This window comes from Mandrillus leucophaeus, unplaced genomic scaffold (assembly GCF_000951045.1).
Source record: "Mandrillus leucophaeus isolate KB7577 unplaced genomic scaffold, Mleu.le_1.0 Scaffold177, whole genome shotgun sequence".
NCBI lineage: Eukaryota > Metazoa > Chordata > Mammalia > Primates > Cercopithecidae > Mandrillus > Mandrillus leucophaeus.
The window spans coordinates 22,774-37,164 of record NW_012101776.1 but is presented as its reverse complement, the minus strand read 5'-3'; the positions used below and the strand labels follow the sequence as shown (position 1 = coordinate 37,164).

At 44.7% G+C, this 14,391-nt stretch overlaps 1 long non-coding RNA gene across 1 annotated transcript in view; it reads left to right on the top strand.

Annotated features, from left to right (window-relative positions):
* Positions 1-14,391, top strand: part of LOC105537627 — an 81,544-nt gene that overhangs the window by 53,870 nt on the left and 13,283 nt on the right. The window contains exon 2 of the long non-coding RNA XR_001005744.1: positions 6,919-7,082. This is a non-coding gene — a long non-coding RNA (uncharacterized LOC105537627). The remainder of the gene's footprint in view (positions 1-6,918; positions 7,083-14,391) is intronic.

The window sequence follows — 14,391 nt, the reverse complement described above, 5'->3', positions numbered from 1 at the left end:
TGTGTGTTTGGTGTGTGTGTCTGGTGTGTATGTGTTTGGTGTGTTGTGTTTGTGTTTGTATGCCTGTGTGTTGTGTGTGTGTGTTTGGTGAATGTGTGTGTTTGTGTGTGTGTACATATGTTTGGTGTGTGTGTGCATGTGTGTTATGTGCGTGTGTGGTGAATGTGTGTGCATTTTGTGTGTATATTTGTATGTGTGTTGTTCGTGTGTGCGGGTGTTTAGTGTGTGTGTGTTTGTACTGGTTGCTAAGCACTTGGTATGTGTCAGGCATCCCCTATTACTAGATGCAGCCTCTTCTTAAAACAGTTTGGATGTCATCATGAAGAGCCATGTATCTCCTTACTTTTTCTGGAAGTTTGGGAAGGGATTCTCATTGGGCCACTTACGTATTTGACTGAGGTTTGCAGTTCCTGTGTCACAGTCCCTCCAGTGTTCTGGGCAGCCGACTGGCATCCAGCCTTTCCTTCTCCTGTCAGAAATGGATTATTCTGGCATCTTCCTTCCATGCCATTTTCAGTTCCCCTAACCTCCAGTCTCTTGAAGCCATTTAGTGTCTCTTGGTACTGAGTAATCCCGTTTATTAAAGCATGTGAAGCTTCCTTAATGGCAAGTGTTGGCACAAATAGTTTTGCAGCCCCAAGGGACAGGGTCATTTGAACTTGGTGACTGGAAAAACGGTCGGTGTGAATAATGTGAAGTGCAGGACCATGGTGATGAATTTCCCTCACCCTCTTTGTTCCTTGTTTTCTTTGTCAGGCAGAATGTTTAACCCATATTTTCCAAGAACTGTGTAGGTGGGTTGCTGGGGACAATTGATTTTTAGAGAAGTGTTGTTTCTTTGGATGTGGAAACCAAGAAGCAAAGAATAATATTGAGCAACAGTCCTCCTGATGACCAGGCCTGGACTAATTATGGCAATAGTGTTGCAATGTGTTTGGGCCATTATGCAGTATAAGAACACCACTTCCCCTCAAGATGCCCTGGACACAGGGTAATCCTCAGGGCCTTGCTCTAGCCCCATGTCACTCAATGTCAAGTGGATCATCTACTTTCTAAGGCTGTAATTGGTCCTAAAGAAGAAGGAGTGGAGCCTGGCAGGAGGAAGGGACACAGGTATTTGTGTGAGGAGTACTGAGTGGTGATGGTAGTTCTGGTACTGCCCTGGCTTGCTGTGTGAGTCTTCTCACCTGTCTGAGCAGTGGGATCACCATCTTTGAGGAGATTGGACTAGGTGGTTTATTTTATTTTATTTTATTTTGAGAGAAGATCTTGCTCTGTTGCCCAGGCTGGAGTGCAGTGGTGCAATCTTGGCTCACTGCAACCTCTGTCTCCCGGGTTCAAGCAACTCTCATGCCTCAGCCTCTCAAGTAGCTGGAATTACAGACTTGCACCACCACGCCTGGCTAATTTTTGTATTTTCAGAAGAGATGGGGTTTCACCATGTTGGCCAGGCTGGTCTCGAACTCCTGGCCTCAGGGGATCTGCCTGCCTCAGCCTCCCAAAGTGCTGGGATCACAGGATGAACCACTGTACTCAGCCTTGGACTAGGTGCTTTCTAAGGAGTGGGGATGGGTCCATGGGAGGGTGCCTTCCCTAAATAAAGGGGCCAGCCCTCCCTTAGCATCCACTTGTTGTATTGTGGGAGGGTGGGTTCAGTGCTGCCAAATTAATTTTTGGACTTTGAATATAATAAAAATTTATGAATTTTGGATGTAGGCAATAACTTCCAAAATATTTGAAACACCCTGTGGGTGAAATCTGTAGTTGGATAAAGGCCCTAGGACTTCGCTTTGCAACTCAGCATTCATGCATTGCTCTCCGTGGCTTCTTATAGGCTGGGGGCCAGGAGGTGAGGGAAGCTCTTGTGATTTGTTTTGTTTTGAAATTAGTATAAGTATCTTCAAGGAACTAAGAGAGCAAAACCAGACTGGAAGCTGGGTCACAAGATGCTGTTGCCTAGAGACTTAGACAGAGGGCATGGCATTCGCTCCCTCATAGAGGGAGACGGCCGACGGCAGGAGCCTCAGCAGCCCAGCCCCTTAAGATTGATCCCTGGGTCCTCCACCCACTGTCTCTGGCTCTGTGGACTCCATGGCATTCAGAGCTAGGGGAAATCAATTATTTCATCATCTTATTCTTTTCAGTTAATAATTACATTTTGGAGATCTTTGTGTGTGCACATGTGTGTGTACACGTACATTATTCTTTTTTAACTGCTGTATAGTATTACTTAAGTATTTTCCCAAACTATTTCTTACACACACACACACACACATATACACACACACACACACAGAGGCCAAACATCTTGTCTTTTTTTGTTTTTTAAAGACAGAGTCTTGCTCTGTCATCCAGGCTGGAGGGCAGTGGGGCAATCATGTTTCACTGCAGGCTTGACCTCCTGGGCTCAAATGATCCTCCTGCCTCAGCCTCACCAAGTAGCTGGGACTACAGACATTCTCCATCACACCCGGTTAATTATTTGACTTTTTTTTTGTAGAGAAGGGGTCTCACTACGTTGCTCGGGCTGGTGTCAACCTCCTGGGCTCGAGTGATCCTGCTAACCAGTCTCCCAAAGTGCTGAGACTACAGGCATGAGTCACCGCACCTAGCCCCAAACATCTTACTGAACAAGACTTTCTTGGCCACTCTACGCAGACAGGACCCATCTCGCACCTCCATCTTCCCTTTTTTTTTTCCTGTCTTAATTGATCACCATAGCACTTATCATCATCTGACCCACCATATAGTTATTTGCTTATTTGTTTGTTGACAGTCTGACACCCCCAACCCCTCATGAACCCCAGGAATGCAGAGACTTCTGTTAATTTTATTAAGTGCTTTATTCCCTGGAAAATGGTAGGTGCCTACTAAATGTTTGTTAAATGCATAAGTCTCTGTTTTGGAGATGACCTCCAGGCCCAGCCTCAGGCACAGAAAGGTAAAGTAACTTAATCAAAATCACCCAGCTCCTGACAGGCAAATCTGGGCCCAGAGCCCATGCTCTAATCTAAATCATTACTACCTGCCTACTGGTAACAAACAAAACCTCAGCGCAGTGCCTGCAACACAATAAGGACTCAGTAAATGTTAAATGAAGGTAATAATGCTTACAACAACAATCTTTGCCCCCAGAAAGATCCTTACCTTGAGGAGATAGCAAGGATTTGAGATGCTCAATATAAAATACCAAGTATGGTGCCTGTGCATAGTTGGCCATCAATGAGTGGTGGCTATCTATTATTATGCTTGTTATTTTATTATACTTTAGCACATTGTGTTGTACTTAAATGCCACTTGTTTGCCCTACTTATCTTTGTCCCTCCTGAGGGTGCAGAGTGAGCCTTATTCATTCCAGCATTCCTACAATCTTGTACATCCATACAATTCTTGGTATGTGGTTGACATACACTACTGTAAGGTCCATGAATGAGTAAGTAGATAAAGGAACGAACAAATGGGCCAGTGGTTTGTTGGGGCCACTCTGGCCAGTGGTTTGGGGACATGCTTCCTGGAGTCTTATCCCCTCTTGTCAGAGTCAGGTTTAGGACAACGGTACAGTTGTTCCATTGTTCCCAGATAACATATCCTATCTTAACGTCTTTGCTGGGGCAGCCCTTGGACACACCCTGAGCTCCTGCCCTATCACTGGCCCCACTTGGACCCCTTGTGGGCAGGCACCACTGCAGCCTGCTCTGAAGGGAGCTTTCATGTGGCCGGCCGACCCTACTCCTTGACTCCTCCCTTCTCTCATTGAAAAAAAATGTTTAAGGGGACATTTCTCTCTCCTAAACTTTTTATGTTCCATTGAAGACCTAGAAAACATGTTAAATAAAAATGCTTTGCAACAGCTGACCTGTGTCTTCTGGCTTGTACCCCACAAACACCTTATCTAATGGGTAAGTCAGTTTTTATCTTTATTTTACTACTGAAGAAACTGATGCTTAAGTGTTGCATGCTTTTTAAGTCACATAGTATTAATGAAACAGCCTAAGGCCAGAACCAGCTGTCTGCACGCAACCCCAATGCTTTTTCCACAACAGTTACCCACATGGCTGTATTTGTTTGTATTTTCCACCCTTACCTGCTTCCAGAAGACTTTGGAAGGGTGTGCTACATACTTAATGATCCAGGGCAACTTTCAAGTCTGTTAGCTCTGTGTGACACCGAGTTGCCCTGTAAGGTGTAATGAGGAGAGGCTTCATAATGAGCTGAAGTGGTTTCTGCAGATGACACCACTCAAGGGTGAGGATGTTTTCCCCTCTGCCATGTTTTCCTTTCCTGTTGGATTTGACTCTTAGATCAGTTGTTCTAAGACTGGGTTGAAGGTTGGAATTGCCTAGAGGATTTTTTAAATCCTGCTGCTAGTACCCCAGCTGCAAAGATTCTGATTTTGTCTGAAATGGGAGCAGGGCATTGGGATTGATAACATCTCCCCAGATGATTCTATTATGCAGTGGAGTTTGAGGACCACAGTCTTAGGGCATCCCTGTTATAGGGATTCTGGGGACTAACAAGAAGCTGCAGACCCCAAACTATTTCAGATGTAGTTCCAGCCCTCCTAAGCAAGTCTTGCCTCAAACCTGCTCACTCTTGCTCAGATTCGTAGCTGCTCACCTTTCAGAAGAAATGACGATGCTGGAAGAGGAAACCAAGGGGACAAGAGAGACGGCAGTCATCCCAACAGCTGTCTTGTGTTGTGCCCCTACTGTGTGCCAGACACTGTCCTAAGCACTTTACTTACATTAACTCATCCAACTCACAACCAACAAAATGGCCCTAAGAGGCCTCTGTTGATATCATCCCCATTTTCCAAATGAGAAAACTGTCCATGGGGTCGGTCAGTAACTTGTTCAACCTGGGAGTGGCAGAGCTGGGATCTGAAGACCGGGGGCCTGGCTCTGTAGGCTTCTGTTCAAGTGACTGCATCTGTTGCCTTGTGGGATGTTCTTAGAACTGTAGGATACTGGTTCCCACATGGCCGAGAATCTTCTCTCGCTAGTTCATGCTCCATGGTGATGCAGAAGCATAGTTCTAATCTGTCATTCTGTTGCTCGGGAGCCTACACAGCCCCCCGTTGCATCTGGAGGGAGAAGCCAAGCTCCTTAGCACAGCACCTGAGAAATACCCTTTATAGCCTGGCCACTGGCTGAACATTCTTTCACTCTCCATGCCACACTGCTTTGTTAGTACCATCTGAAGGTCTTCTCCCTTTTCTCTGTCCTCTAAATGCTCACTCTTCAATGTCTAACTCAAATATCCTCTTCTCTAACTTGTTCAGGAAGAGTGAGTGAGGCCCTTTTCTTTGTTCCCCAGGCTCTTAGTTTCTCCCTCTCTGATCACATAGATCACAGCCCTTTCTTTGGTTTTCTCCAGGGGACCAAGGAGTGGGGCTCTGCCTTTCTCATGTCTGCTCTCCCTTCACAACCCCTCACCGTGTCTTCAGTGGATGGCCAACCTCTCATGAACAGGATGTCCTCTTGTCTGAGGTTCTACCTTGTTCCAGCCATGGGGTCATACTCTCTTTATCTTTTGACTACCCAAAGGTGTTCTGATTGGGACTGATGCCTTCCTCCAAGGTACTTTGGGCTCCAAAGTGGGCAGTTGACATCTGCTGTGCTTTCTGAGGCCAGGCTTTGGTTTTTGAGGAATCCTGAGCTTCAGTGGAGATGTGTTAGCCTTGGGCTTTCTGTGTTCTTGAATTCCTCAGAGTCCAGAAGAAAAGGAAAGCTGACACTTCCTAGGAAGGACCTGTGAGAAGAGAGGTTGGTGTCTTGCTACTAAGTTCAGCTTGGTTCTGGACTAAGTCACCATGGGCCAGAGGAGGCAGGGACAAGAGAGATGAGATGGTTTCTTGGCCGCTAGAAGGGAAATATTTTTGTTTGCTTGTGTACTTTTGTGGAAATGGTGGCAGTTGCTCACCAAAGAGAACTAAAACTCTTTTACTAGAGCCCCACCAGGGTCTGAAGAGGATGGGCGCATGGGAGCCATTATCTTGTAAAGGACACTGTTGAGACCTTGCTACTGCTGCAGTGAAGGGCACAGGAAAAGCCAAGCTTTTGGATGAATTCTAAGAATTTTTCATGCAGAAACCCATGCATGATGAGAATACAATCTTCATTACAACATTGCTTGACATAGAAAAATGAGACTCAGCTTAAATGCTCATTAGTTAGTGATTGGTTGATTAAATTGTGATCAAATGGAACAGCAATACAGCTGTTTAAAAAATTAGTAAAAAAAATCAGTATGTGAGATGATGCATCTGTTAATTAACTCAACTTAGCCATTCCACAATGTATACATAATTCGAAACTTTATGTTGTACATTATAAATATGTGCAATTTTTATTTGTGAATTAAAAATTAATCTAAAAACATTAGTGGCTATATGAAGTAATTGGTAACCATCTTGAAGCTGTATTAACTACCAAAGAGCAATGTCAACCTTAACAACACTGACTTTTTAAAGAATAGGGCCTAGAACAGTGTGTGGAATATGCTAACAGCTACACACTAATGCACAGCCACCAACCCCAGATCAGTTACATGAACTTCTGCATTCACAAACACATTTAACACACTCTGTGGCTACTGTCTCTTTACTGACCTGAAAGTCAATTCTAGAAGACAGACGCTCCATGAAGGCAGGTCCTAGCCTGCCCATTTGCATTGGTATCTCCAAGGCCAACCTTAGAGAAGGCACACAATAGGCTTTCCACTAATATTTGTGAATGAATGAATGAACAGAAAGAGGAGTTTTCTTTCCACAATGTCCTTCTACCTGCTACTCCTTGAGCATATGAGGCTGGAATCTAAGCCCTGAGGTCACTCACTGCTCTCCTGGGTACTGTCCCCGGCCTCCCGGCCTTTTCCTTGAACTTCTATGCTCTGCATGGCTTTCTCATTATCCTCTAGGCTACAGAGAAACAAGGAGACAGAGGAGAGCCTTGAAATGGACCTTCAAGATTACAACGTGTAGCTGACATTGTCAGTGAAGTCAGGCAGATCTGACTTTGCTGATTAAGTTAATGTATGAGCCGATCCTCCCCGGAAGCTGGGATCAGCCTACCCGTCTGATGGTGGGCTGGTGAGTCAGACCTGCTGGGGTTTGGGTCCTCGCTCCAGCATGGCTGCCTGTGTGACCTTGGCCACTTTACTTAACCTTGCTGAATCTCAATTTCCTGATCTGTAAAAGGAAGCTAAAAATGCTTCTCTTGAGGTTGTAGTGAGGATTAAATGTGATAACATAAGTGAAAGTGCCCTTTGAAGCAAGAGGAAGGTGAAAGTGCTTATTGTGTCAGGAGAAATGTGTGGAGGGCCCCCTGTTGTTCTCAGGTGTCTCATCCTTCTCAGGGAAAAATCCCCACGCCAAGTCAGGAGAGGTTATAATTTGGCTCTTTTTTATTCAGGCACTTCTCTCGGCTGCCCAGGGTGTTCAGCTTAAGCAAATAAATTACCCTTCTCCACTGGGCTCTGTGTTCTGTAGCCAGCCATATGTTTAAGCTTGATAGAGATTTTTATCTGGCTGGGTAATATTACCCAGCAAGGGATGACATTTCTTATCAGAGGCCCTGAGGAATCAGCGATAGGAGCCCTTTCTTTCTCCTGGCCGCCAGGCCTCCATGTGCAGGGCTGGCGGGGAGGCTGGGAGGGGCTGGCTGGGCCTGCAGTGGGCATCAGCTGGTCCTCTTTTCTTAAGACAGCACTCCTGTTAGCTGACCTACACAGAAGTAGGTCATTTCGAGATGTTTGCATCTTGGAGCCGCTGATAGAGGCAGGGCAAGGCAGAGTGAATGGGGAAGGAAGGCGGGAGTGTGATGATGCATGCCCAGCTTTGGGCGGAGGCAGAGCACTTGCCTGCGTGGGGCCCTGCCCTTCTCTTGAGAGGCAGGCAGCCCTTTGCTGCAGAGTCAAGGCCTGGGGATTCTGTGTCTCTATAGAGTGAAGGGCACTGGAGACCTACCAGGGGCTGGGCCATTGGAGTGGCGGGTCCTGGGGAGCTTCCATGGGCCCCTCCAGGTCCACTCCTTGCTCTTCGCTGCCTTGCTTTGTGCCCAGAAAGCTGACCTGTGTGGATGCATTATCAGGGGATATTAGGCAAGTGGCTGAACCTCTCTGTGCGTCTGACTCCTTATCTATGGTAACGCTTTTGTATTCCATTGATCTCTTTGCCTCTCATTTGCCCTGAATGTTGAAGGAAAGGACACTGCTGTATCCCCTGAGGGCCTGTCTGAGCCCAAAGTACACGGGGAACAAGGGCTCCAGGGTGGGCAAGAAGATGACTGATGATCACGTGATTTGGAGCTATAGCCTCCATTGGGGCCACATGCTCTGGGCTCTTTCTCTCCTGAGTTTTGGGAAGTCCTGGCCTGTGCAGCCTAATTCTCAAGTACTAATCTCGCAATCATAAGACAGGGAAGGAGAAGTGGTTTTCCTTCTCCCTGGACCCATTCCAGACAGAAGTTCCCGACTTTGCTTCCTTCCTGTTGGTGCCCACTCTGTTTCCTTCCATCCCTCCCTCAACCTCTCCCATCCCAGACCCCATGTTGGGCAACTTGAGTATAACTGTCTCTTCTTCCAGTGGCCAAGTCCAAATTCTGAAAGCACAGTTCTGACCATGTCCCTGTCCAACTGAAAAATAGTAGCTCCATGTCACCCACAGGCTTGAGGTCAGACCTCTCAGGGGGCATTTAAATCCACCGCAACATCACTCCAGCCTGGGAATAAAGCCTGAATGCCTCCGAGCCTCTTATGTGGGGAATCAGTTCTAGTAAACAGGTCTCGCTTCTTGTCTTTTAAACACTACTTTCTTTCCTTGACGTCTGTGCTTTGATCCCATCGTTTCTTCTCCCTTGGATGCCTGAGAGATCCGTGGGCTCTGGCTTCAGAGAGTGCTGGGTTCAGACCTCAGCTCCAACAGTTGCTGGCTCTGTGACCCTAGGAATGTCACCTCACTACTCCAAGCCTCTGTATCCTTGACAGTAACCTGGGCTGATAGTTCCTGCCTGCAGAGTTCCTCTCACAAGAAGGCTAAAGGCTCCTACTGGGGCTTGATTTGTCGGATAAATGAGTGGGGCTTTCCCTAACCTTCGAATTGACTACCCCACTGATTATTCAAACTCCACTTGTCCTCAAGTTCCATTCCATCATTCACTTCCTCTGTGGGTTTTTCTGCCACAAAGTCATCTTCCTCTGTTTGAAAGACTTTTAGTTCCTCAAGTCTGACAGCAAGAGTGGACCTCATCTCTTTCTTTTTGTGTCTGACTTCCCAGCACAGTCTCAATTTCTTCAGGGCATTGGCTGTGGTGTAAGATTCTCAGCTTGAGCACTGGAACCATTGATGGGACGATTGAGTATTCAACTCCAAGAGAATGAAAGAGAGTCACTTGTTCTTTAATTGAACAAAATCTGATTGAGTGCACATGGTATGTTATGTCTGTGCTTTGCACTGGAGTTGTAAGGATACATAAAATGAAAGCTCTGTCTTCACATAGCCTGTCGTCCAGTGAGGAGGTTGCGTTATTGGGAATCTGTGCCAAGCCTGGGTTGCATAAGACATAGGTAGCTGAGAACCTGGCGCTGACTGGGGACTGGGGGAAGTTCCGTGCCCAAGGAGAAGAGTATTCTTCCCTTCAGATGGATGCCCGTAATTTTATCTTTAACTTTTAAGAATTTGATTTTAATGTGTCTCAATGAAGATCTCCTTATGTTTAATCAATTACAAATTATTTGGGCTTCATGGATCTGGATGTTTATTTTCCTCTCCAGATTTGGAAAGTTCTATGTATTTTTTTCTTTAAATAAACTTTCTATCACCTTCTCCTCTGCTTTTATTCCTCCTCTTGAGTTCCCATAATGTGTATTTTGGTTCACTTAATGGTGTCCCATAAGTCCCATAGGTTTTCTTTTTCATTCTTTTCTTCTTTTTATTCCTCTGACTCATTTCAAATGGCCTGTCTTTGACCCCATTGATTCCATCTTCTGGTTGATCAAGTCTGCTGCTGAAGTTCCTTATGGAATTTTTCAGTTCAGTCATTTTGCTTTACCACCAGAATTTCTATTTGAGTCTTTTTTTATAGTTTATATCTCTTTGTTGAACTTCTACTTTGTTCATGTATTCTTTTTCTGATTTTGTTATTTGTGTTCTTTTTTAGTTGAGTTTCTTCAAGACAATTATTTTGAATTCTTTGTCAGACAATGCATAGGTCTCAATGTCTTTAGGATTGGTAACTGGTGCTTTAGTTTGTTTTTTATTCATGTTTACTTGTCTATTTGTAACCCTTGTGGTCTTGTATTGATGTCTACATATTTTAAGAAGTAGAGATCTCTTTTATTCTTTACAAATTAGTTTAGGCCAAGAAAGCTGTTCACCAGTCAAGATATTTTGGGTGGACTGACTGGCAGGGTCTGAGGGCAAGTTTACTGCGGGAATTCTTAAGCAGGCTGGCCTGGTGCCTGAGTCCATGGGTACAGGCCTAGATTCTGGGTCCCTGGGGGTGAGACTGGCACTGAGATACGCTGGGATGGCTTTGTTGACTGTGTTCATGCCTGTAGTATGGGTCTGTGAAGGCCAACCTGGTACTAGGATCTACACTGATGTTGAGTGCTTACTTCACTCTCCTTCCTCCACATGAAGGGTATCTCTCTTCATGCTGCACTGTGCTGCCTTGGGGGAAGGGTGATGTGAGTGATGTGAAACTGTTATCCCTACCCTTTTCAATGCATCTTTTATTATTTCTATGCTCCACCCAGGTGCTGTAACTGCTCATATGGATTTCTTAGCTATTGTGAAGGTATATTTTTCATGGATGGTTGTTCAAATTGCTGTTTCTGTGAAGGGATGAACACTGGAAACTACTGTTCTGCCATCTTGCTCACATTACTTTTCTCTTCACAGTATTATTTAAAATGATACATTTAGTTTTGTTTATTTCACATCTGTGTTCTTTCACTAGATTAGGATCCTGTAAGGGGAAGGATGAGGTCAATTGTGTTTACAACAGTCATAACAATAAAAACCAGTGCTGTTGTCACACTATGTGTAGGGCACTCTTTTAAGTTCTTTATGTTTACCAAATTTTTTTATCCTCGTAAGACCCAACTGAGGTAGAGATACTGTCACTAACTTCATTTTACAGATGAAGAAACCAAGGCACACAAAGGCTAAGTAATATAGTCTAGCTCTCCCATGAAGACAGTAGATGGTAAAACCAGGATTTTAAACCTCATAGTGGCTCCAGGATTTGTTTATCTAACCACTCTGCCAGACCCTTCTAGTGCTTTCTTCTAGTAACCACCCCAGCAAAGATGCTCAGCAAATGGGTGGTGCGTGAAACAAAGGGTCATTATCCTATTTCTTGGGTAAGTTCTCACCGCAGTTTATGCACTGGACACAGAGTTAACAGCATACTAAAGAGGAAAGGACCTGGATCTAGGAATTTAGCACAGCTAGATTGAGATCTGCGCTCACCCATTCATTAAGTGACTATGAGCAAACTATTTAACTTCATTAAGTCTTGGTTTTCTTAGATCAATGTGGAAGCAATGCATTAATAATTTCCTATTAATCTTACTTTAATAGTAGAAAAAAAAAACAGATGATCGAATAGATTATAGTGAGTGCTCAGTCAACTGCCATCTTGGAGGGGTCTATATATATGTGTTTGTGTGTCTGTGGGTGCGTGTGTGTGTGTATATATATATAATACCTGTATATAGGTACATATATGTAATACCTATATATAAAGGTGTATATATAAAATACCCATATATATCTATATGTGTATATAGACCCATATATATGCACACCTATATATATAAAATACCTATATATTTTGTATATATGGGTATTTTTTATATATATGTGTGTGTGTGTGTATATATATGTATTATCAGCTTTAGCTTTTTTCATCCATGAGATGAGAATGTGATGCAGTCCTGCCTGATGTCCACACAGGCTCCTCAGAATGGCTTTGTTTTACTAGAGAGGTTACCCCTAGGAAACGAGTTCAATCCCTTGCCCCTAAATAGACTAGAGGCAGCATGTTTATGAGACAGGAAAGGATGTGAGTGATGTGAGTTTCTTAGCTGGTTTTGGAACAGAGGCTCTTTACGATGATGCCAGTGCTCCTAATTAATTATCATAACAAGTCTCCTGTTCTCAGCATCTGTCAGTAGGTGCAGCTGCACTAGCGCAGTGGACTGGCTGAGCAACCAGGAGTCTGGGGCAAGGCCAGGCCAGGGCAGCCAGCCTGTATCTCCAAGTGCCCAGCTGGTTCCGTCCTTGTATCTGACAGGGCCCTCTGATCTTCCTGCATACAATGGATTGCAGGGAAAAAGAAACTTCCTGGCCTGATTGACACAAATTTGTAGGAAACAGCTGCCTTTAGTGGGGACAAAAAAGCAAAATTCAGTGTGAGTGATAACCTCTTGCCAGTCTGGGTTCTGGGTTTCATATCTGCTGGTGACTGTAGGAGGTGGTGGGAGGATGTGAATTCCTACAAATGCTAAGTTAGCATCCATTGTGTGACAACAGGGTGAGAACCTCCTATTGGTTCTCCCAACAAATAGGAAGAGAAGAGCCTGGGTTTTGGGGGTTCCCAAGTTTTTGAGGTTTCACCAGTGACTTACTTTATTGCTACCAGGAAATGCATGATGTACTCTGTACCCCACTTTCTTTGTAGTGGCAAAATGGTATTTGTTAGACTTCTTCCACAGTTGAAAGTAGGTTGCTATGGCAATGACCTGTGCCTAAGATGAAGTTGAAGAGAAGTATGGAAAGAACTTGACAGTTCTTGACAATGAATGTAATGCACTTAATACACTGCCTGGCCCAGTGCTCAACACATAATGCTGGTTATTCTAAAATTTATACTTTACTGCAGGCCATGTAAGTGCATGAATCAGTTCTCTATTTGCTGCACATCAAACCATAACAAAATGTAGTAGCTTAAAACAACAACTTATTTTTCTCACAGTTCTATTGGTTGGCTGAGCTCTGCTGGTGGTTTTTCTGTTCCACATGGGAGCATTTGGAATCAGTGTGTGGCTGCATTAAATTAGGAGTCTGGTGCTTCAGCTGGGGTGAATGGAGTGGCTGGCGGCCTCTCTCTTGCCGTGAGGTCTCTCATCATGAGCAGTCTAGCTCAACCTTCTTTATGGTAGGTTGGGTAGCTGAATCCCAAGTGGGTAGATGTGAAAGTTTCCTGAGGGCTAGATGTAGAACTAGGACAGCATCATTTCCATCACCTTCCCCTGATAAAGCAGCCACAGACCAGCCCAGACTCAAGGCAGGGAAACCGACTCCAACTCTTGATGGGAGAAACAATACGCACATGCATGTACAGAAATGGGAGGACTCATATCACTCATTACTGGGCACAGCCCACCCCGGGCACAAGTTGCTTTTCAAGTTTATGACTCTCAGCTTCTACTCTGCTTAACCTCTTGGGTTGGTTTATAATAATGTAGTGACCTCTGAACAGAAACTCTGGAGCCAGCCTGTCCTTTTCAAATCCTGCCTCTGCCACTGACTAGCCTTGGGACCTTAGGTGAGTTTCTTACTTCTTTCATGCCTCAGGTTCCTTATAAAGGAAATGGGGATAATGTTGGTACTAAAGTGGAACTTGTGTGAAGATTAATTGAAATAGGAGTGTGTGTGTATTCATGCCTACACGCATATGCATGCCTATATACATGCGTTCATGTATTTACATTTGAATGTGCATGTATGTGTACTCATATATGCATACATATGTGTCTGTGTACACACCTGCATATGTATATATTTATATGTACAATATATATTCATTGCGTGTATACATAAAATTGCATGCATAGCTCGCAAAGATGTTTCCCTGTTTATACATATGTTTGCAGCCTGTACACAAGTCCCAGGCTGCTTTGCCCCGGGCCCTGCCCCAGTGTATTTGAGAAAATTTTACCACTGGGCTTGAGAGCTGGTCTTCAGCTGGGTGTTGAACTGGGACCTCCCGAAGCCAATGCCTAGTGCCTTCTCCACCACATGAATGGTTCTCAAGATTGCCTTTGGGATGCATCAGAAGTGTGTCAGTGGGTCTTGGTAAAATACAGAATCCTGGGCCCCACCCCAGGCCTGCTGACTCTAAGAGATTGACTTAGAATCACCCCAGAGTAACTGGGGTGATTCTAATGTAAGCATCACAGGTGCTTCTGATCATGGCGGGTCCCTGGCAGCCCATGCTTGCCCCAGCAGTACCTTCTTTACTCTCTGGTTAATTCATTTTCCTTTCCCTCCCCAGAAAAATTGAATGCATTCTATTCATGCACAGCCATGATCTCAGAGGAGTTCAGAACACAGCCAGTTTCACATTTGGAGTTTTAGTTTAGTTTAGCTTCCCGCATCATTGA